Raw genomic sequence first — 25,558 nt, 5'->3', positions numbered from 1 at the left:
AACACCCCTTTCTACCTTTCTTCTTCTTTCACTTTTTGGTGCTGGAAGAAGAAGGCACAGACTTTGTCCCAGAGGTCGAACCTCTGTGGAACTTTTTAAAAGATGAAGCAACATTTGCTTCACCCTTTTGTTCTTTGTTTTTCATCAAGGACTGGAAGGTTTGTAGCTCGTTGAGCAAGGTGGTCAGGTTGTAGTAAATCCTGTTCATAATAGAATTGTTACGGAACTGTAGGGAACTTTCAGGTAACGGTTCCATAGCGAAGCTAACTTTCAAGTGACGGACCGATAGTTTATGGTCTCACTTGAAAGTATAATAAGCTAATTATATTTGAATAGGTACATTTTGAAAAATCCTGAACAATTATTGTGCTGGGATGTTTACGAAAAGTTGTAAAAATATGTATTTGGGAAGGACTAGCATGTTATACTACCCTCTCTCCAAATTAATTCGAGTATACTGCATTTTTATCTTGAATTTATGTACTATATGCATGCTAATAAAGAGTTTTTTTTTTTAATATACTTTTATAAAAAGAAAAAAAAGAAAGAAAAATCAAGAATATATGAAAAAATACAAGTGAATACAAGAAAACGAAGCCCACCTATTGGACAATGCTCTAATAAAGTAAAATGAAACCTAAGGTAATAAGAGTTCAATAGTTTATTAATCAACAATATGAATTGTACAGTAGAGTATGAGGTTTAAATACACATTATACATACTAAATATAGATCTTAGATTTCTCATAAAATCTCTCTAACAACCTAATTTACACAATATACGTTCACACCCTCCATCAAACTCAAGATGACAAAGTAGAAACCAATTTGAGTTTGTTAAGCAACTGGTGGAAGCGTCCAGATGACAACGCTTTGGTGAAAATATTAGTTGGTTGCTCAATAGAGGTAATGGTCTGTAAAAGAAGAGTTTTACTCAAGATATGATGATGGAAAAAGTGGAAATCATTCTCAATATGTTTGATACGTTCATGAAAGACATCATTGTGAGCAATCTGGATGGCACTGCGATTGTCACAGTGAAGGATATCATAGACTGCTGAGGGACCCCTATATCAGTAAGAAGCTAGCGGAGCCATAATAATCTAACGTAGTATCAGTCAGAGCGTGATATTCAAATCCAATACCAAAACGATAGATAACACTTTATTTCTTACTCTGCCAAGAAATGAGAGAGTCACCTAGGTAGAAACAATAACCCGAGGTAGAATGCCTATCAGTAGGATCACAGGTCCAATCAATATCAAAGTAGCCGGATAACACCAGGGATGATCATGAAGAGAACTGAAGGCCATGCTCCATAGTACTTTTGACATGGCGAAGAAACTGGAGGACAACAGTAAAATGAATTATTCAAGAAGCAGTCATGAACTGACTAACAATATGAATAACATGTGCGATGTATGGACGGGTTACTGTCAGATAAGTAAGATGGCCAACAAGTTGATGATAGAGACTGACGTCTTCAAGTAGAACCCCATCAAATGGAGTCAAGTGAACATTGGGATTGAGTGGTGTTAGTGTCGTGGCAAAGTCAGTGATGCCTGAGCGGGCCAATAGATCATAGGCATATTTTGCTTGAGATAACAAATAACCAACAGAGTGTATTAACACTTCGAGACCAAGAAAGTAACTGAATGAACCAAAATCTTTCATCTCAAAGTGTTCTTCAAGATAACATTGTAGATCAAAAATAGCCTAAGTTCATCCTTAATAATAATCATATCATCAACACACAAAAGAATGAGAACAATACCATGAGACTTCTCGCGCATAAAGACTGTCATGTCATGTGGACTGGAAGTATACCTAAGATGAATGATGGTAGAAATGAAAGTCGCAAACCAAGCTCGCGGAGCCTGCTTCAAACCATACAATTCACGACAAATGAGGCACACTTTTTGAGGTGGAGGAGAAATTCTTGGTAATGGTTGCATGTATACTTCCTCAGCTAATACCTCATTAAAAAAGGCATTATTGACATCCATCAGAAGAAGAGGCCTCTGTTTGGCAACATCAACTGCTAAGAGACTCCGAATAGAAGTCATTCGTGCCACAAGAGCAGCGTCTCTTCATAATTGATGTCATACTCTTGCGAATATCCTTTCGTCACAAGTCGAGCCTTATATTGTTCGATAGAACCATTAGAGTGAGTCTTGATCTTATAGACCCACTTGCAACCAATGGGTCTTTTACAAGAGGCAGATTAACAAAGTCCCATATGTGCATCTTTTCTAAAGCCTGAAGTTCTTCATTCATTTCTTGCTGCCACAGAGGGTTAGTACTTGCCTCATGAAAAGAGGTAGATTCAACCAAGGGAACTCTAGTGGAAAAATAATGAAAATCACGGAGATGAGTGAGAGGTGCACTTACCCAAGTGGAGAGACGAATAAGAGAAGCAGGGTCATGAAAAGGTTTAGATTCAACAATTGAAACAGAAGGCTGAATAGGATCAGTAGAGACTAGTCTAGATTGTTCAAGCTCAGTATCATGAATGGACTAAAATGAAGGAAATAGATCAACATAAGCATTAGTAAGAAAGGTATGATAACTCAAGAGAGAAGTATGAAAGGACGAGAGGCTAGAGAACATAGTATGCTCCCAAAAAGTGACATGGCGAGAAATGCGTAATCTGCTAGAAAGAGGATTCCAACAACGAAAACTTTATATTCGATTCCGTAGTCAAAGAAGCAACAAAGACGTGCACCCAATTCCAATTGTAAGACCTACTTTTTAGGTTCATAGCATTTGGTTGTATTTGGCATATTCATTACTCAAGTTTGAAATATTTTGGTGTAAGACAAGTTGGAAATAAAGAAAATTGGAAAACATATAATTGGTAGAAATTAATTTGCATTAAAAAATAAATTCATGGTTTTTTTAAAAAAGAAAGAAATAAGAGAGGTCTAAATTCAAGAGAGGGAGAAGAAATGAGGAAAAGAAAAAGATACGAGAAAGAAGAAGAGAAAATAATAATAATATGGGTTAGTAGAAAAAAAAAGAAGATATTTTTTATAGGGTCGCACGTGGACCACATGAAAGAGAGAGAGAAAAAAAAGGGAAAGGGAAATTTTTAAGAAGACCTCAAACCTATTTCTCTTTCTTCTTCTTCTTCTTCCCCATTTGTGAACACCATAAGCCACCCAACCTTCATGATTTCCCCTTCATCTTTTTCTTCAATTTTTGTGACTCCAAACAGTAGACCCATAAGTTCTGACTCGATTTTTTCGTTCGAAGAGACCCAGACCACGAGCTCGAGCAACACATGATTCTACCTATTCCATCAGCTTCAACCCATAAGTTTGGTTGTTGGCTCATGCTCGAACGCCCTTGAACCTACGATATCCACTTCGTTTCAGGTTAGATGCATATGCCAACGACTTAGACTTTGAATCTAAATGCCCACGGCTTGAATGGCTCCAAATAAGATTAACTATAGCTTAGGGAGGTTATAAAGCTTCGAGCATTTTCGAACACAAGTTAGCAAAGATCCAAGGATTTTTTAGTAAGTATTATGTGGTAAAGCTGTTGGGGTTGATGTCCTAAAGTCTCGTGTTCTATAGTTTGTAAATAGTTTGTACGAACGCTTATGTTGTTAATATATGATATTTACTTCACATCTTGTATTTTGCTCGGTTACTTATTTCTTTTTGCTTTACCACGAACCAATAAACATAAAATCTCTGGTTATCTGTATGTGACTCAAGCATGTATGTGGTGACATACAAGTGGATCATGTTTTGAGTGATAACCAAAATAGTCTGTAGTATATGGGTATAGGAGGGAAACCTTATCCTGGTAACGCTACGAATGTGGCCCCCTTTGTGGAATGGTCACAAGTGTTATGACTTATCACAGATGGTCTGATCCTGATCATTCATGTTGGAGACATGCGAACAGGGACGTCCCATACAAAGAGTTCGTATAAAACCCGACCATGAAGTGTTAATGTCTCGTTATATAACACCATTCATGACAGAGACTTCACTTCACTTGGATGACCATAGGTAATATGACCTCAATCCTGAGTGAGTTGGGAACTCCTGTCAGTGATTGAGGGCGGTTCTTTGATTTGTATGGGTGCGAGTTTCCAGGTTGTCGATTTAAACCTACCATTTTGAGGATTCGTCTAATTTGGGAGTTAGGAACTTAGCTACACAAGATGGAATTCACTCCTTCCCCAAGGCAGGGATAAGTATTCGGGGCTTGAACGATGTGGCGCCACACACCTTCTCTTGGCTCGAGAGGTGTTCACACATAGTTGGACTATGTTGTATTGTTCATTAGAGGAATCAATGGTACTTAAGGAGTGAGATGTAACTACAAAGGCAAAACGATAATTTGGCCCAGCTGTACTTACGAGCATCTGTGAAGGGTCATTGTACTCATGATTGGTTATATCCGATGGACACAGAAATATATCTGTGGTAAGAAGAGTTCAACTGTTGGTCTTTAGTGTAATGTCTGACAGTTAACGGATGGTGGATCTCGTGGTTAAAGAGTTTAATCAGCTATTCACGGACCATTGAAGCTTCGAACCATAGGTCCATTAGGTCCCCTGGGTAGCTTGGATAAAATCGAGAACCAGTATTTGGGTTAATTTGAAATGTTCAAATTAACAAGAGGGAGTTCGATTATATATGATATAATTGGACTGGTTAATTGTAGATGATATAATTGGCTAAATATATGAAATGTATTATTTTGGAGGAAAGTAGATATAAATATGATTTATATCAAGTAGAGGAGAAAATACTATAGTAGATATGTGATATCAAACTATAGGATAAAAATATAATATGATTATACTTATTTATTAATTAATTGGTTAATTATATGATAATTAATCCAAAAATCACGTTTGGACGTGAGTTAGTGGAAAACTATCGGTTATTGTAACCGATGAATAAAAATGAAATTGTTTCATTTTGAATGTGAAATCAATCGCCCGTCGATCAGATCGTCCAAAAAGAAATCAAGCAGGTGTTGGAGAAAAGAAAACGATTGCTTATGTTTTTTCAAGAGTCTATACGATAGCACTCTCCGCCTAAACGATCGTCTACCTCGCACCTAAACGATCGCACGTTATTTCCTACACGATCGGATAGCTTCTCTAAACAATCGTATAGTGTGTCGATTTTACTAAATGATCGTCTTCCTCGTGCCTAAATGATCACACACCGTCACCTACACGATCACATAGCTTCTCTAAACAATCGTACAGTGTGTCGATTTTGCTAAACGATCGTATACCTTTTCCTAAACGATCGTTCAGTAAATCCTACACGATCGTGTAGCTTCTCCTAAAAGATAAGCAGTCTGCTATGCGATAGCGTCTTTTTCTCTCCCACTTGCTTATCGTCTACACGATTCGTGTTTCCTCCTTCCTCTACCAAATTCACCAAAGACCACCCTTTGGGTTTTCACTCCGAGAATACCCGGAGCTCTTTAGTGGTGGTGTCGTCCCCACAACGTTCGTATTCACGGTTGTTCGTGCTGCTACTGCTGGGCGTTGGTAGATCACGTGAAGGATTCCACTGCGTTGAGTTCCAAAGTGTCGAACAACTGGTATGGAACTCTTTCCCTTGTTATTAGCATGTCGATAATTAGTGTTTGTTTGCATAACTGTTTGTATGAATGTATATTGTTATATTTCGGTCACGATGAGATCAAAGTGATCCGAACATGCTCATAAAATTCTTAGATATGAGATCCTTCAAAAGCTTGTTTAGATCATTTTACTTTAGACAAAAGTACTTTAGATTAGCTTTAACCAGTGAAACTATTTTATTGTATATGGCTATGGGCCAATCAACATGCTTTGGAAGGCGACGAGTGATGAAAAAGTGGTGTCTGATTTTGAAAGTGGTTTGGAGAAGCCTTAGGAAAAAGTTGACAATCGGTAAGGTCATTTTCTTAAGAGAACATGGAAACAGATTATTATCTATCTCACGGGTCTAGCTTTCCTTGCGATTTCATGGAAGTTCTAGTGTGTTTAAGTTGTGGTTCTTGATTTGTGGAGGTTATGAATGTTGTTGGTTGGAAAAATCTAGATTAAAAGTAGCTTTAAAGAGAAATAGATAATAGAATGGAATATGGAAATATGTTATGGAATGAAAATGTTTTTGTGGGTTTAAGGAGAAAGAAAGAGATAAACATTGGAATGAAGGAATACATTAATTTATCATTTAAGGTACATTAAAGTTAAAAAAAAAAAAAAAAAAGAAAGAAAAAAAGGTCCATTGGAGGGAGAATGAAGACTGAAGCACAGTGGACTTAAGAATTATTGAAAATTGATTAAAATTAAAGTTGGGTGTCAAGTAAGTAATGCTACGTTTTAATTAGTGTTTCAAATCTTGACACCTTGGTTAATTATCATTTCAAGCCAATTGGGAATCAAAATAGCCTATGACCCAGAGTTTCTCATTAACATTACAGCGAGTGGTTATTTTATTATATTGTTTATTATTTAACTAAATTATGAAATTTCATCGAACCTATGATTACTTGTGATGTTAGAGGATTTTCTTTGAATTCCAAAAGATTTCTATGCGATTTCAAGTGATGTCATGTTTAGTTGAGATTATGACTTTTTGAAATATTTGAGATATATATCACGATTACTTGAGAATTTATAAGTGTTCTACGTTTATAGAGAAAATGTTTAAGATTGTGAGATAATATTTCAAGAGAAAATGATTTCCAATATAATTTGAGATGGGCGAGAAATTTGTTTTATAAATTTTATGATCGTTCAAAATTTAGAGATTTATTTTATTAAATAATATTATATGGAGATCGTGAAATGTTTGAGAGAAAATGCGCTCTTTGTAAGGCTATGGAGTTTTTGAATGATCTGTTCTAGAAATAGTGAATTTTAGAGCGTTTGAGAAGGGAGAGTTCTATGTTGAAAGTATTTTTCAAACCACTAGATTATGTACCCATGGTGATTTCTCTATATACTTACATGGATGTGTTTCCGTAGTGTATGTATGATAAAAAGAGAGGTCTTTGGAGCCCACTTCAGCACATACATAGGCTTTGGACCATGTGTTGGCCTGCTTTGCCCTTTGGGACTACTCTGCGTGCACGCATGACAGAGATTGCTCTACTATGCATCTTGGGAGTATTCAGTGTACAGTATGACAGAGATCATGTTGTTATGTACTTGGAGACTACTCAGGACATAATATGATGAGATTTACTCGGCTATGTGTTGGGAGATTTCTTGATGCGTGTTGAGTTTACTTTATGCTAGTATGACAAAGATTTGGATATACATTTGATGATGACTTTTACCTGCTTATGATTATATTTTCGAGAGCTACTTTTACAAAATCTCTATATGTTTTTAATTGCCTTTAGTTTTGAAATTTCTCACGATTCACATTGTTTTACAAAGTCTTGAATTCCATTTGAGAATATGAAATTTATCATTAGTAACTTTGTAAGTATTCTTCTTAATAACTCACCACTCACCGGGCTTTGTAGTTCATTCTTTTCTTAAATTTTCCAGCCAAGTAGCAATTGAAGTTTCGACAGGCCTAGAGGAGTTCAAGATCAGCATCAAATGTATTTAAATTACATAGTAACTTCATGTTACTATAGTATTTATGTTTATGTTTTATATAAAAGAAAGTGGCTAACATGATTTAAACAACATTATATCATTTTGGTTTTATGTTGGTTTGTAACTGAAAGTTTATACATTTTCATTAGTTTTGGTTTTGTCAGGGTTGATGGCTTTTGAGCTGATTTCTGTATAAGATATCATTGGTAGTAGTGTTGGATTTTTGAAATATTATATTGGTAGTGTTTATAGAGTTTATTTTCATATGTGGTTTATCCAATTTTCAGGAAAAACTCTGTCAAAATTTTTATAGGGTTTTGATTTGATGAAGTTTATTTCTAATAACTTTTACAATAAATATTTGTGAGCCGCTCATTTTGCAAAATGTTTTTAGAGTTTGACAATGATTTCATAGTTTAATTGAAATCCATTGTCGTCAAGTCACGTTTTAGGTTTGGTAGGGTAATTTAGGGCGGGGTATGACAATAATTTAATATGTTCATGCGGATAAAGAATAACAAGACATGCACAACCAAAGACCTTAAGATTAGAGTAGTTAGGAGGAGTACCATATACGTTCAAACAAAGATATGTTTTGAAGGACAAAAGAAGGGAGACAATTGATTGTGTAGATAGAGGTAAAAGCAACCTCACCCCAAAATTTCTCTGGCCAAAAGGCAGAAAGAAATTGGGCCCGTACAGAGTCTAGAACGTGGAAATGTTTTTGTTTCACTCGCTCATTCAGTTGAGAGGTATAAGGACAAGAGCATTGAATGAGAGTGCCTTGTTGGGTAAGAAAATAAAGAAGACTGGAGTCCTTTGATAGCTCCCAAAAAGAGCTATAATTCCTAGCTTAACTCAAGTTCGTCAGTATATTTTTAATGTTAATTGTCCTATTTTGTAGGTATCGAGCAACCAAGAGGTAAAACTGAGCATTTGGAGTCAAATGGGTCTAATTTGAAGCAATTTAGAGGTAATTTAAGCATCCAAGTTTCAAAGAAGTAAAAATAACCAAATTGCTCCAAACATGAACGTCGTAACGCTCATCAATCCTTTAGCCCAATGCTAGCCTAACATTGAAAGGCAAAATGTGTGGAAGCAGAGCATCATCGTAACACTGACCCTAGCGTTGCAACGCTAGGGGTTTTAACGGAGTCTCCATCCATTCGTGCATGCGCCTTTTGCTTAATCCAGCGTCGCACTGCCTATCCAACGCTCGAGGGCCAGCTACGTAACAGTGTTGCAATGCTGACCCTATTATTGCAACGCTCCAACTTTTTTTTCGTTTTTAAGTCAAGTAATGTTGAATTTTATGAAGGCCGAGGAGAGGCCTAGTTTTCTTCTTCCTCCCTATCTTTTAAGCATCTTTAGGTAGGTTTTATTCATTTTATTTTGGATTGTAAGATTAGATTGGATCATTTCTTTGATTTGTCTATGGATTATTAAGATAATTTCTATCTAGTTTCTTAGATTAAGGATTCTTTGTAATTTCTTGAGTTCTCTGTCCTTGACTAAGAATTGCATTTTGAATTTATGTTCTCTTTGAATCAATTTTAATTTCTTAAGCATGTTTGTGTTGATGACTTTTTACTCATGAGCATGATAGGCTATGATTCTTAGTTTTGTCACAATCTTGCATGAGTATGTTGTTTAAAATTTATTCTTGCATATGAATGTCTAGCTAAGATCACCTAAGTAGCAATAGTTAATTAGGCATTTAATGGCGATTCCTAGAATGTATTAATAGCTAGGTTCAAAGATAAAATTGATTAATTTAACATGGCTTTCTTAACAATTAATCGACACAAATGAATTCTAAATCGTAATGCATGTGTTTTTAGTTCTATATGGCCATTATCGAACCAAATAGAATTTAGAAGTACATAGATTAGTTAGGGTATTGGCCTTTCCGACTTTAATTAATAAGTAGGATGCTTTCTTAGTTAGATTCTTACTAATTATTTAAATCGAATCGAGCGAGTAGTTGTACATGCATAATTCGATTGTGTAATTAATTGGCAGAAATCAATGATTGAATTTGCATCGAATGTCTATCTTGATTTGAGAACTAGATAAATCAATCCCTGTTTACATTTATCCATCGCATTTTAGTTTCTCGCATGTTTTTCCATTCTATCAAACCAACCCAAACCCCGTTTTTACTGATTTCCACAATTAAATTTAGCTTAGAAGAGATTTAATTCTTGCCCTCTCTGTGGTTCGACCTCATGCTTGCCACTTGTACTACCTAGTAGTATAAATAATGGTTTGGTGATTTATAAGTATTCTTTTGATCGGCTTCTGGATTTTATTAACGATGTAAAATTTCCAGCCCGGACATCTTTATGCTCCAAGGCATTATCTATGCGAAGGATTTTAGTAGTACGAAAGAAGTGGATTTGAACAATATTAGCAAAATCAATATACATTTGAGATAAGGCAAATCGATTTTTAAGAAGATATATCCATGTAAATCGAAAGTAATCATCAATGAACAAAACAAAATAGCGAAAACCATTGACAATGGTAGTAGTGGCAGGACCCAAATGTCATAATGAATTAAGTCAAAAGGTTGACCACATAAAGAGTTTGATTGAGAAAAAGATAATGTAGGTCGTTATGCGAGTTTACAATTCAAACAATCAAATGAAACAAACTTAGAAACATTATTCAAATTTTTAACAGAAATTTAATGACAAAGTTTTTTAGAAGAAGCATGACCAAGACGGAGATGCCATTAATAGATAGTAGAGTCAGTAATGAGGGTAGAAATGGAAAAAGCAGGGAGCTGTAGTGACATGGCTCAAACAATATTCCCACTTTGCGACCTACACTGATTGTCTGTCTTATCTATAAATCGTGAACCTGACACCCAGTAGATGAAAAAGAAACAGCTAAGCCAAAGTCACACAATTTTCTGACCGATGCAAGTTTAAAGGTCAGGTTTGGAACACAATGGGTATTGAAAACTTTCAATGTGGGAGTGCCAATGGAGCCAACATGAGATATGATTATACAATTGTTGTCAGCAACATAAATATGGGGAGCAATTCTGCAGGAGTAGGTGCAGTCACAAGAGAAATGTCATATGTCATATGATTACAACAAGCGGAATCAAGAAGTTACTGATTACCTGGAGAAACCGCAAGAACAACAGAATTGGACGAAATCACCTGTTTTAGTAAATCCTGTAAATCGCTCATCTGAAAACTAAGGGGAAGGGTCTGTTGGGATTGGTGTCCTAATTCTCCCAAAGTCTTGTTGTTTGTAATTATATACATTATTTATGAATAAAATAAGTGTTATTTCATTATGGCATTTACTCATATCCGGTTATCTTATATAAACTTAAGCGTGTATATATGATATACAAGTGGATCATGCCTTAAGTAATAACCTAAATAGGTCTGTAGTATAAGGATTAAAGTGGGATACCTGATCCTGGTGACACAACGACTACAACCCGCTTTGTAGAGGTTTGCAAGTGTTGTAAACTACTACAGATGGTAGATCCTGATCATTCATCTGAAAACATGCAAGCGGGGGTGTCCTATACAAAAAATTTGTATAAGACTGGACCACGAGATGACTAGACTCTGTATGTAACGCCGTTGATATTGGAGACTTACATCTCACCTAAACGACCATAGGTGATACGACCTCAATCCTGAGTGTTTTGGGAACTCGTGCCTTTGAGGGTGGTCCTTTGATTAGTATGAGTGAGAGTGGCCAGATTGCCAACTCAACATGCCTTTTTGAGGACTTATGTAATTTGGGAGCTGGGAACTCAATACACAAGATGGAATTCACTCATTTCCCGAAAGAGGGGTAAGTAGATAGATTGCTCACTTAACGGATGATTCTTGGGGCTTGAATATAGTAGCCACAACTTCTCTTTGGAAGAGAGAACTCAGTCATAGTAGGACTATGACTTATGTTCATTAAAGGGATCGGTGGTACTTAAGGAGTTAAATGTAACTACAGGGCCATAATGGTTATTGGCCGAACGGTACTTACGAGCGTTCTGTGAAGGGTTGTCGCACTATTGATTAGTTAAGATGGACACATAATATATCTATAGTAAAGAGAGTGGTGGGGTTGATGCCCTAAAGTCTCGTGTCCTGTAGTTTGTAAACAGTTTGTACAAACGCTTGTGATGTATAATATATGATATTTTACTTCAGATCTTGATTTTGCTCAGTTGTTTGTTTTATTTGCTTTACCACAAACCAATAAACATAAAATCCCTGGTTATCTGTATGTAACTTAAGCATGTATGTGGTGACATAATGTGGATCATGTCTTGAGTTATAACCAAAATGGTTTGTAGTATAAGGATATAGGAAGGAAACCTTATCTTGGTAACGCTACGAATGCGGCCCGCTTTGTGGAATGGTCACAATGGTTTGATCCTGATCATTCGTATAGGGGACATGTGAGCGAGGGCGTCCTATTACAAAGAGTTTGTATAAGACCTTACCATGAAGTGTTAATGTCTCGTTATATAATACCGTTCATGACAGAGACTTCACTTTACTAGGATGACCATACGTAATATGACCTCAATCCTGAGTGAGTTGAGAACTCCTACCATTGAGGGTGGTCCTTTGATTTGTATGGGTGCGAACAGTCAGGTTGCCAATTCAAACCTACCATTTTGGGATTTGTCTGATTTGGGAGCTGGGAACTTAGCTACACAATATGGAATTCACCCCTTCCCCGAAGTAGAGGCAAGTAGATAGATAGCTCCCTTAAGGGCTGATTCCAGGGCTCGAATGATGTGGCGCCACACACCTTCTCTTAGCCTGAGAGGTATCCACACATAGTTGGACTATGTTATATTGTTCATTAGAGGAATCAGTAGTACTTAAGAAGTGAAATGTCACTATAGGGGCAAAACGGTAAATTGGCCCAACTGTACTTATGAGCATCTGTGAAGGGTCATCGTATTCATGATTGGTTATATCTGATGGAAACAGAAATATATATGTGGTAAAAAGAGTTTAGTTGTTGGTCTTTAGTGGAATGCCTAATAGTTAACGGATGGTGGATCTCGTGGCTAAAGAGTTTAGTCTGCTATTCACATACCGTTGGAGCTTCGAGGCATGGGTCTATAAGGTCCCCTAGGTAGCTTGGATAAAGTAGAGAATCAGTTTTTGGATCAGTTTGAAATCTTTAAATTGACAAGAAGGAGTTCAATTATATAAGATATAACTGACTAAATGTATGAGATACATTATTTTGAAGGAAATTAGATATAAATATGATTTATATCAAGTGGAGGAGAAATTACTATAGTAGATATATGATATCAACTATAGGTTAAAAATATAATATGATTATATTCATTTATTAATTAATTTGTTAATTATGTGATAATTGGCTGAAAACTTTTCCTCGATCGTGCGTAAGTGGGAAAAACAAACTCAGTTATTGTAACTGAAGAATAAAATGAAAATTGATTTCATTTTGCAAGGAGTTCGAAAAAATCGATCAAGATGTGAAAACGTAACGATCACTTGGCTGAGACCACTCTTTGGATTCTCACTCTGAGAATACCAAGGGCTCTAAGTTGTGGTGTCATCTTCGCTTTTGCTTGTTCGTGCGCTGCCGTTCGTGTAGAAAATCGTATTGTTGGTAGCCGACTGTTTGCTGGGCAATAAAGACTATAGAGGGTTGCATCCGCTAGGTTGAGTTCGGAGTGAAGACAGTCTTCAACTGGTACGTTAACTTAATCAATTGTTTTTTTTTTTGTGTGTTAAAGCATGCCGTTAATTAGTGTTCAATTGCATACCTGTTTGTTAAAATGTGTGTGTGGTAATTTGGTCACAATGAAATAGGAAATATCCAAACATGCTCATGGATGCTCTTCTTTAAGAGTTGCTCCGGAGAGTTCAACTGTTGGTCTTTAGTGGAGTGCCTAGCAGTTAACAGATGGTGGATCCCGTGACTAAGGAGTTTAGTCAGTTATTCCCATATCGATACTTTTATGGATGGCGTTGATGAATATTTACAGGTTTAATTGCCTTTGTTTAAAGCTTTCTTCAACTATAAAGTGTTAATTTGTAAGGGCCCCTGTGTTTTTTTGGGCGTAATTAACATGCAATCGAGTCTGTAGTTCAAAGAGTTTGAGTTAGTCGAGTCGTTCGTGATGAAGTTTCGAAGCATGGAGATGTGGTTCTTAGTGAGGAAGAAGAACAAGAGTTGATCGTGTCGTGTAGCCTCAGGTAAACGATCGTTGGGATTTATTTAAGCGATCGTGTAAATTTTTCTATACGATCGTGTAGTATTTACTAAATAATCGTTTAGCTAATGCTAAATGATGAGGTAAATCGTTTACTCTATCGCGTAGCGTTGGTTGCCCGATCGCGTAAACGTTGGAGGTAGACAATCATAGTAGGAGCATTTGATGCTCATCGTTTAGTAAAAGGCGTGCGCTAAACGATCGTGTAGTTAGCATGCCTCATCGCATAGTTACTACCTACACAATCACGCAGTATACAATAAAAAGGCTCTCGCTAAGCGATCATTTAGGTAATGGAGCTTTGCCACATCGTAGTCGTTTAGACGATCGTGTAAGGCTTGCATTGTGCGGAGCGCATTAGGCAATCACGTACCTCGTGCTTCATCACTTATTAAAAGGTACATGATCGTTACTAAACAATCGTTTAGCTTTGGGAGCGTTGGTAAACGATAGAGTAAAGCATTTTTTTTTTCGTGTAGACGATCGCGAAGTGTTTGGTGCACGATGGTTGGAGACGCATTGCTTCGCCCGGACGGTTTAAGACCCGATTCGCCCTTTTTGAACCATATACTCTTTGTTTTGTAGTAGTTAGCTTTAGTTTTGTGAATTTGAGGCAATTTTACCTAGTTCATCACCATTTGTCTATTATGCATGTGATGTATGGTGTTTGTGTGGCAAAGTGTTTTGACATATAGTTTGAAACCCACCTTGGGTTGTGCAATCATTCATGCGTAATGTATTATACATATTATAATCTTGCATGCAGAAATTATGTGAAAGCATGCACATGCATCATGAAATATAACAGTTATATTTTGCATGCTGTAAGCATTATCATGCATCATCCTTTTATTATAAGTGTTATAGTTTAAGGGTAAATGGAAGCATGCTTGTGCTTGTTTCATTGTTGTTTTGTATAAGTGCTATATAAAAGAATAATGCATTGAGCATGACACTTAGGCAGTTTATAAAAGTTATGAATATCTTGTATGTGTCAGCTTTGCATTGGGGTTTTGGTTCTTTTCGCTATAAATGTTATAAAGGAAATTAGAACTAAAACCGATAAGAAAGAGTTGCATGCGGACTTAGGGTGAACTCATGTTTTTTAAAAGGATTTTAAAATTGGATTGAAATAGACCTAAGTTCAAATTGGTTCTAATGAGATTAGTAACCTAGATTAATCTTTTAAAATCAGTTTAATAGGATTAAATTGATTGGCATAAAAGATTAAATTTGCTTTAAATCTATCTATAAGGGACCCTTTGTCTAAGGCGGGTTCTGTCTAGGCTGAGGTTCTTAAGCTGACGAAAACGGAACACCCCTACCTGGGAACCTACCTGGAAAGATGAATTAGATAGATTTTCTACAAGCATGCGACAATTTATCAAAGACTCCGTTAAAGAGTTTAGTGGATGATGATCAAAAGTTGTTTAACTATCCAAGGTAAAAGTTACTCTCGGACAAACCTAAAAGTCACTTAATTAAAATCCTTAGCCGTGTTTTTTCTAAGTAAACTAAACCCTAGGTTATAAAATACTTAGTGGGAGGAAAAGATGTATTTGATATGTCTATGATTCCATTACATTTCTCCCTGTATGTTCACACTGTGAGAGTCATGTTTGGCCTCGTGATGCCCTGGGAGCATCTCCCTTCGGATGGTGTTTGCATGAGTCAATATCAAGGTGGACGGAGAAAGTGTTTATAGTAAGTGGGTGAAAGGTGTATGTCAACACGTCCTATGGTCTCTGTTATTGGTTCACACCATGAGATCATTCTGTACTCCCTCGTAGCGCCCTGGGACCGTCCCCTTTCGGATGGGTTTTATGCAGATGGTCAAGATCAAGGTGAACTCCATAAATGGATAGGGTCGCTTTACAGTATAGATTTTGTGAGAGGAAATAAATATTTGAATATGATTCAAATATTAAATATATGAATTGGATTCATAATTGTTAAATTTAATATAATTGTGATTTATATTAAATGTCATATGTGAGAGAAAAGAAACTATAGGTTATATTGTATGTGATACAATATTAAAACTATAGATTATATGTTATATTTGATATAGTATATAATTTAATATATATATATATATATATGTATGTATATATTATATGATAAGTTAGTTATCATATTTATACATATATATTTAAACATTTTTTAAAAATTAAATAGGGGAGGGAGTTACAACTCCCTTCCTTCTTTTCTCTTCACTCATGTAAGTGGGTGGATGTTGTTATTTGGCTTTTGATAGGAGAGGGTCTCTTTCTTCTTTAGTAAGACAGAAACGCTACGTGAGCGTTGTTTTTCTTAGAGAACAATCACAATTCCTCATCCTTCTCTCCACTCTCGATTTATTCCCCCATTCCAAAATTGTTAGAGCCCACCACTTATGGGTTCTCTACCTGAGAATACCAAGGTAGCCATCGTGGTAGTGCTCATTTCTTGTTCGAGGGATTCTTGAAGAATATCTTTAAAGGTAAGGGTTTCTGAAACTCTATTTTTGTTTATTTAAGCATGTTGTAGTTAACTTTTATAATTGCATAATATACTTGTCTTTTCTGTAAAAATTACTTTCTTTAAACGAATGGTATTTGAGATGATCTCGCTTTTGCTCAAGGTTACCTTCAATATGGGTTCCTTCAATTGGTATCAGAGCCAGGTTGTTGGCTTGTTGATCCCAAATTCCATTTTTTTTTTATTGAATTCATTTTTACAGTGCTGGTGGGTTTGTCTTTTCTGCATTCTGTTCATGATTCATGCGATGGATAATTTTGTGATAAATGTGGTTTTGTTGATGGATGTTTTGAGATAGGATACTTAGTTTTAAAGCTTTATTTTTTTACAAATTTTATTTGTAAAGGCCCATGTTTTAGGCATAGTTATGCAATAGAGTCTGTATTCAATATTTTGAGTCGCTCGTGTTGTTCCTAGTGAGCTTCAAAGAGGAAGTTCAAAGCAATGCTTTGATGAGGAAGAGAGCAGTTCAACAAGATCGTGTAGTTTTTTGCTACACGATTGTGTAGCTTTTGCTAAATGATCGTGTAGTCTTTGCTAAACGATCGTGTAGCAAGATCATGCAGCAAGTTAGTGCAGTCTTTACAACAATGTTTGCTATACGATCACTGTAGAGAGTTCTTTGGTGGGCAATTCGATTCGAGCGGTTCAAGGCCGGGTTCACTTGTATCGAACCAGATGGCTCTTTTTCATGTAATAATTAGTTTTTAAATTTCTTTTAGGTGTCCTATCTCAGTTCATTAACTGTTAATTTTAAATATATATATGATGTATGCTTCTTTTTATATGTCATATTGTATGTCATATAGATGTAAAACCCATCGTAGGTTATGCATTTACATTCATGCATCATTTTATATTATAAGTGTTATAATATATGTATATACATGATTTAAATTATATAGCATGCGCATGCATCATATAATATAAATATTATAGTATATGTATACGTACATTTATAGCATATCCATGCATCATTTATATTATAATTGTTATAATATATGGTTGAATGAGTGTATGGAAGGATGCTATAGTATGATTCACTACCTTATTATATAATTGTTATATATGTAAATAATGAATTTAGATTGCATGAAGCATGACACTATTTAGGTTAATTTATAAATGTTATGATTAACTGAAGTATGTCAAGCATGCAATGAATGTTTTAATTGTTTTATTTATTTATAATCGTTATAATTAAATGAAATTGAAATTAAGAATCAATAATTAAAAGTTGCATGCAAACCTTAGGTTATAATCATTTTTTAAAAGTGTTTTAAAAATTGATTGAGATAGACCCAAGAACATATTTCTAATAAGATTAGAAATCTTAGTTTAATCTTTTAATCGGTTTAATAGGATTAAATTGATTCTTAATAAAAGATTAAATATGTAACAAATCTATCTATAAGGGACCTTTTATCTAAGGCATGTTCTATCTAGGTTGGGGTACTTAAGATGATGAAAACATCGGACCCTTACCTGGGAATCTACCTGGAAAGGTGAATTAGATAGATTTGTTACATGCATGCAAGTTTCTTCAAAGTCTATTAAAGATTTTAATGAGACTTCCATCAAAATTGTTTAATCATCAAAGACAGATGTTGTTTTTGAGCAAATTAAACATTCACTTAGTTAAAATCAGTAGCTAGGTTTTTTCTAAGTAAATTGACCATAGGTAAAACACTTAGTGGAAGGAAAATAGGATATACGATACTTAATTTATCCTCTACACGTTTCTCCCTATAAATTCATACGGTGCGATCTACACCCGACCTCGAGGCACCATGGGTGTCTCCCTACGAGTTACTTTAGCTTCATGTCCTAATCGGTTTTTTTCCTATGGTTTGCTCATTGGGGCGGAACTCTATAACCTAAAATGAAGGGTTACACTTACAAGAATTGTTAAACAAGTTAACAGATTCTAGATCGAACAATGGTGACTGTTAGTCTCAGTAACAAGGTGTTGTTTCTGCCTAATAGTTGAGAATGTCTCATTTTAGTGAAGGGACACTTGATCACCCTACGATGACTTTTGTCATGCCTCCCTGAAACATAATTGCAAAATAGATGTTACTTAGGGTACATTAAATTTTTGCTAAAATTGATTGGTTGTTTGAGTGGTTTAATGCAAAGTAAATTAATTGTAAATAGTTTATTCTTTTTCAACAATTGTTTTATTATGGCTACTGCTACATTAAACTTGCTCGCCGCGGATAAATTAACGGGAGAAAATTACACTAGTTGAAAAAACACAATCAACACAATACTGATCATCGATGATCTTCGTTTTGTCCTCATGAAGGACTGTCCTCCTATTCCAACTCAATGCTCCTCGAAACGTTCATGAAGCTTACGAGCATTGGACACAAGCAAACAATAAGGCCCGAGTGTATATCTTGACAAGTTTTAACGAAGTCTTGACCAAGAAGCATGAGCCCATGCTCACAGCTCGTGAGATCATGGAGTCCCAGAGGGGAATGTTCGGACAACCGTCCGCATAGCTCAGGCATGACGCTCTAAAACACATTTTCAATGCCCGTATGCAAGAAGAGGCATTTGTTCGAAAACATGTTCTCAACATGATGGTCTATTTCAACGTGGCGGAGATGAATGGGTCAAGCGTCGATGAAGACAATCAGGTTAGCTTTATCATGGAATCTTTACTTGAAAGTTTTCTTCACTTTTGCAACAATGTTGTTTAGAACAGGATTGACTACAACCTGATCACTCTGCTCAATGAGCTACAAACCTTCCAGTTCTTGATGAAAAGTAAGGAACAGAAGGATGAAGCAAATTCATCTTCTAAGAAGTTCTACAAAATTTTGACCTCTGGGACTAAATCTGTACCTTTTTCCTCCGGCACCAAAAAGTGGATGAAAAAAAAGGATGGAAAGGGAAAAGCTAACCCTGTAGTTGTTGCTCAAAGGGGCAGAAGATCGATCAAGGCTGCAAAGGGAATTTGTTTCCATTGCAACCAAGATGGGGATTGGAAGAGGAACTGCCCCAAATACTTGACAGAAAAGAAGAAGGCCAAACAAGATAAAGATGGGCATAGTGAGTCAGTGATAGGGGCAGAAATGGAAAGAGTAGGGAGCTGGAGTGACATAAGCTCAAACAATATTCCCAATTTGCGACCCATACCAATCATCTGTCCCATCTGTGGATCCTGAACCTGACACCCAGTAGAAGAAAAAGAAACAGTTAAGCCAAGGTTACACACTTGTCCAATCGATGCAAGGTTAAAAGTCAAATTTGGAACACAATAAGTATTGAAAGTTTCAATGTAAAGGTCAGATTTGGAACACAATAAGTATTGAAAGTTTCAATGTGGGAGTGTCAATAGAGCTAACATGAGATATGACCATACAATTGTGGTTAGCAACATAAATAGAAGGAAGTGATTTTGCAAGAGTAGGTGCAGTCATAAGAGAAATGTCAGATGTCGTATGATTGTAATAAGTGGAATCAAGAAGTCACTGATTATTTGGGGAAACCACAAGAGTAGAGGAATTTGAAATTGAAAAAATCACCTATTTTAGTAAATCCTTTAAATCACACATATGAAAACTAGGAGGTGAAGGGTCGAGATCAACAAAGGAGGAACATCAACAAAAGAATAACCGGTTTTAGTAAGATTTTTAGGCTTCAAAAGATGACCTGGAGGTCGAGGTGGTCAAGTGGGATAATTGTCTAGAATATGGTCACATTTGTGACAATACATGCACTCGATTTTAGGGCAATCAGTAAACTTGTGCCTAGAGAGCTTACAATTCTTACAAAAGAGAGCTCCAAGCACACTGTGCATATGAGTCTTGCAAGAACAACATCAAATTGCTTTGAAGGAACGATCCAGATTCATTTTTCCTCAAACAAAATTTCCTGAATCACTGTATCTAGTGAAGGTAGAGGACTGCGCGATATAGCAAAGCAACACATATAGATTCATATTCTAGACGAGGCCCCAAAAGAACCTTAATTAGACGAAGATGACCTGCACTAATTTTAGCTTGTTCCAATTTCGTCCAAATTGGTTGAAGAGTTTCTAAATATTCATTAACTGATTGACCAATATCCTGATTGAGATTAACAAGAGTACTGTGCAATTGATAATAATGAGCTAACCCAACAGACTGGAAGCACGTAGAAAGGAAATCCCACAGACTTTTAGCATCAAATTGAACATGAATAGCAGGAATAGATGTATTACCTAGCCAAATGACAATCTGGTGATTTTTATTGTCCCAATCTTCTAACCGTTCAATAAACTTATTGTTGTCCTCAGTGGCTATCTTGACTGGCTTAGAGATATCACTAGTGACAATGCACCATAACTTACGCCCAATTAGAAAACTTTTCATTTGATGGGTCCAAGTAAGATAAATGACTCCATTAAGAATAGTGTGAATATGATGAAATGCATGATCTTTCTCCATTGGGCAGCTCGACTCGACTGAGAAGAACAAACCAAAACAATGGCTCAGCTCGACTGGGAGATAACAAATCAGCTTAGCGGCTCGGCTCGACTGGGATAGAACAGTTCAACTTGGTGGCTCGCTTGGTTGGCTAGGAGAAAAGACAGATTAGCTTGATGTCTCGATTGAGAAAAAGATCACGACTAGCTTGGATTGGCTGGGACAATTGATGCAACTCAGTTGATGCAGTGTGGTTGGTGGATGCGGTATGGCAGGTCAACGAGTGGGCAGAACTAGATGGATCCACGTCCGTCGGCAACTCTGAAAAACCAACTCAGTGGACGGGAGTAGGTTGGCATTCGGATCTGGATGAATCTGGATGGACCGGGTTAGATCTCCATGATGGAGCAAGGATGCAAGATGAGATGGGTAAGATAGTGCACTACATGTTAGATCTACCCACAGATCAAGAAGGGCAAGAAGGTGTTGCCTAATCGGCGGTCGCCAACGGTGGCAGCAGAAGGCAGTGACTAAGCTGATTAGGCCAAGTCAAAAACCCTACTTTGACACCATAATAAAAGTTGAATAGTTAATAATCAGCAATATGTATTGAACAGTAGAGTATGAGGTTTAAATACACAGAATACATACTAAATATAGACCTTAAATATCTCATAAAATCTCTATCTAACAACCTAATTTACACAATATACGTTCACATAAGGAAGAAAGACATCTAATACTAGTATTCCAATATAAGAGATTATTGGAAATAAAAACATCCAATAAAGACGTCCACCCCGAGGATATTGAGTTAAAATTGATAAAAGATAAACCTTGGATAAGTTTTCACGGGCTTCAAGAGATAATGTTGTCATTGCATATCATTTACAAGCATATCCACGAGGTGGAATAAATTTCATGCCCGGAAGGGATAATTAATTGAAATAAAAGAGCCTACAAAAGTTCAAAAGAAAGGAAAAAAAATGTGAGAGAACCTGCTGGAATTTATTAAATAAATGAATTACATTTATGCATTACAAACCACGATATTTGGGGCACAATCCCCAACAAATACTATATATGCAACAAACTCATATATATTTAAAATTAAAATCAAAATGTACAAATACACCTAGATCTTTCATCCATCCATTTGGATCATCAAATTCGTTGACTAGATCGAACCTCGTGCACATGCTACTGGAATGGAGCTCTTAGATCTGTTTTAACAGCATAGAACGTAGTTCGTGAATAGATATGTGAATATATCTATAAAGAAATGAAAAACGCAAACAAGAACTAAGATGCGCTTTGACGGTGCTCATAGATGGCATTGGAGCTTGCTCGAACAACATGAACACAGGCTGATAGAACTGGAATGAAGCTGGAATGATTAACGAGCGCTTGATGGAGCTCATATTTGGAACCAGAGACACAATTGGTGGGGCTATTGATGAAGGCTGGCGGAGCTTGACGGTCGACGGAGCTAGAACGAACACATGAACGAAGAACCACAACAAACAAGTGAACAAACGATTGACGAAGATGGATGGTTGAATGAATGCTCGACTGCCAACACTTCACACGACGGTGGCGAATGGAGATGGGTGGTTGAACGAACGCTCGACGGTCAACCCTTCATACGAAGATGGCGAACGGAGATGGATGCTTGAAGAAAGTTCACGAAGGAATATAAATTGGAGATTGAAGAAGAAGAGGAACATTTGGATGGAAATGGTTTTGGAAAGTGAAAGTGTTTTGTGTATGTATATATATGTGTGTGTGTGTTTGTGTATGTATATAGTACCTTGAATATTCTATTAGAAAATTAGCGCATGTCCTTTAAAAGTATGTTCGGGTTGGCAAATATTATTCGACTCTATAAAAAGTTTATTAACGAGATATAGTTCAACTAGTATAAAATATGAATAATCAACCAATAGATCAAAGAATTAAAATCTTGTACCTCACGTATATTAAACTCTATTAAAAGTTTAAAGTGGAAATAAAACAAATGCTTTTTAGTATAATAACTGCAAAGATGGGAGATTGAACCTCTATTTCTAGAAAAGAAGGTTGGGCACAATTACTATTGAATAAAACTCACTTCGACAAAAACAAAACAAATATAGTATTATCTTTTATCCCTATTTATGTATAAGCTTGTTTTTGAGATAAATGTAAGAACATAAAAACATAATCCTATTTGATTTAAGACTTATTCACATTACATAAATAGTAACTAATAGCACATTTTTCATCTTGCATTTTACAATTTTCAAAAATTTAAAATTATTTATATACATCAACTTCAGCTTGGTTCAAATTCAACATTTTTTTTTTAGAAACATAAATTTTATTTATTATTTACCTTATTGTATCTTATATTTGTATGTTAATAAGGTTGGGTTGGTTTGATAATCATTATATTTTCTTTAATGTTTAATTTTTATTTTTTAAATAACCATCATGCTACTTTCATCTATAATTTTATTGTTTGAATACTTACTTTTTCAAAATATTTTTAAAAAATTTAAAAACAATAAAAGAAAAAGTAATTTTTGAAACTTCATTCTGTTTAATGAATGTGAATTATTTATCAGAAAAAAAAAAGAGAAAATAAGTATGATTTCAAAAACAAAAATAAAGCGCTTATTAACCAGACAATAAAACTTTGATTTTAAGTTTTTCCTTTGTCATCAATGAATTTGAACCAAACGAATGAAACTTTTTTGTCTTCCTTTTTTTTTTTAAATTAAAAAAAAAAATACGTTTTTACACACACGAAAATTTTCTCACTTATTTAATTTATGGGGCATATAGCCCACCAACTTAAATTGGTGTTAACTCAACTTCAATAGTAAACATTATTGAAGTTTGCATTCATCAAGTAACTCCAACTTTCCATATTTTTCTACTCTTTACATTTATCAAGAAACTTTATCTTTTCCCTCTATCTCTACTTTCACATTTATTAAGTAACTTTATCTTCCTCTCTTAATCTACATTCTACAATTATTGAAGAACTTCATCTTACAACTTTACACTTCAAACACAAATTTACTACAACATAGTAACTTCAGACTTAATAACTTTACTTAGTGGCCCAAACCGCCCTTCATGTGCTTCATCGTCAAAAAGGAAGATTGTGAAGCGTTTGACCTAAATTTATATTGGTATTCCTTCACTTTTCTTTTCATGAAATTAGGTTTTTACAAAAAGTAGTGAAATTAAACATTCAGTTTTCTTAAAACAACGTACGCTTTTTGTTAATTTGAGTCATTGTGCTAACAAATTAGGCTACCTATAAAAAAAATAATAATAAATAATAAAATAAAAATCATTTTATACCTATTAGCATTTGTTTCAAAAATTTAATTTTATTCTTCAAGGTTATAATATTACCTTAACATTTTATAAACGTTAAAATTACTCTTGAAGTAAAAATCTTTCAGATTGTCTGGTTGGCAGGCTTTTTACATGGGAATTGACATAAGTATCCAATTCTCATATTTGTTTCACAATTTCCATCCGTTTTTTCACATATAAAGGTTTTCTATTTCCTTCCAAAACTATGAGATTTCTCTTTTCCCCTCTCTATCTATTTTTCATTTTACATAAAATTTCACTTTGAATATAGTTAACTAATTAATTAATGAATATTAATTTAAAATATATGTATAAATATTTATTTTAATAAATCAATAATGTTATATTAAAATATTTACTTGACTTATTTTTATAATAAAAATTTATTAAATGAATGAAATTATTTTTTACATAAATTATTAATTTATTAACGAATAATATCTTGAATATATTTAATTAATAAACTAGGATTAATTAAATTTAGTTAGTATTAAACTTCATTTTCAATAATAGTAATTTATTACTTTATTTATTTTTAATAATCAAGTAATTTATGGAGATTAATTTTAATTTGATCATTCATTATGAATATACAATCATCACTGGTTATTTATAGAAGTTAATTATTTATTGTGATTATTTTTTATTACTCCGTTCATTATTAACCTATCATATTTACAAAATATTTTTTAGTATTCTTTATAAATATATCATATTTTATCTCATTTTCTTCACCTTTTATATAATATATTGTCCATTTAAATGTATTTTCTTATATTATTTAATTAAAAGTAAAATTACTAATGTTGAGCTTAATTAACAATAAAAATGATTAAGTGTTAGATTATAATTAGTATGACGTTCATTAAATGCATTAACCGGTTAATTTTAATTATAAATCATTAAAATATTTATAGTTATAATTAAAATATTGTATATTTATAGTTATAATTAAAATATTGTATATTTATAGTTATAATTAAAATATTGTATATTTATAGTTATAATTAAAATATTGTATATTTATAGTTATAATTATAATCTTCACATATTTATAATTAAAATTATTACTAGTTCATAATTAATTAATTTTTTTATTGATATATTGAATATTATTTATTCTTTAAATTATTAATCTATTACAATTATAATAAGATTTTCATGCTTAATTTTATAAATTAAACACAAACACAATTTTTGTCCACAAAATTCTGATAACATTTCCATACATAACCAAATATAGTCATTATTGATTCCCAACAATTTTATTCCCAAACATATAATTTCCAAGCATCCTTAATTCTTGGACATTGAGAATTAGACCAAATGTGATATATAGAATGCTAAGGCGATGACATAAAACAACATAGCAATAAATAAAACATTTTACTTATTTATAGTAGTAAGCAAAATTGA

The 25,558-nt window shown here is 34.5% G+C and overlaps 1 long non-coding RNA gene across 1 annotated transcript; it reads right to left on the bottom strand.

The window, feature by feature from the left end:
* Nucleotides 1–18,476: 18,476 nt before the first annotated feature.
* Nucleotides 18,477–21,335, bottom strand: LOC150037264 (uncharacterized). Its single transcript, XR_016528642.1, has 2 exons — nt 20,566–21,335; nt 18,477–19,530 (listed from the first exon to the last, which is right to left on the bottom strand). It is a non-coding gene; the product is annotated as an uncharacterized LOC150037264 (long non-coding RNA).
* Between the last annotated feature and the right edge of the window lie 4,223 nt (nt 21,336–25,558).

Source organism: Benincasa hispida, chromosome 3, assembly GCF_027475165.1.
Source record: "Benincasa hispida cultivar pf3 chromosome 3, pf3_genome.v1.1, whole genome shotgun sequence".
NCBI lineage: Eukaryota > Viridiplantae > Streptophyta > Magnoliopsida > Cucurbitales > Cucurbitaceae > Benincasa > Benincasa hispida.
The sequence above is the reverse complement of the archived record's forward strand: the minus strand, read 5'-3'. Positions and strand labels throughout refer to the sequence as shown.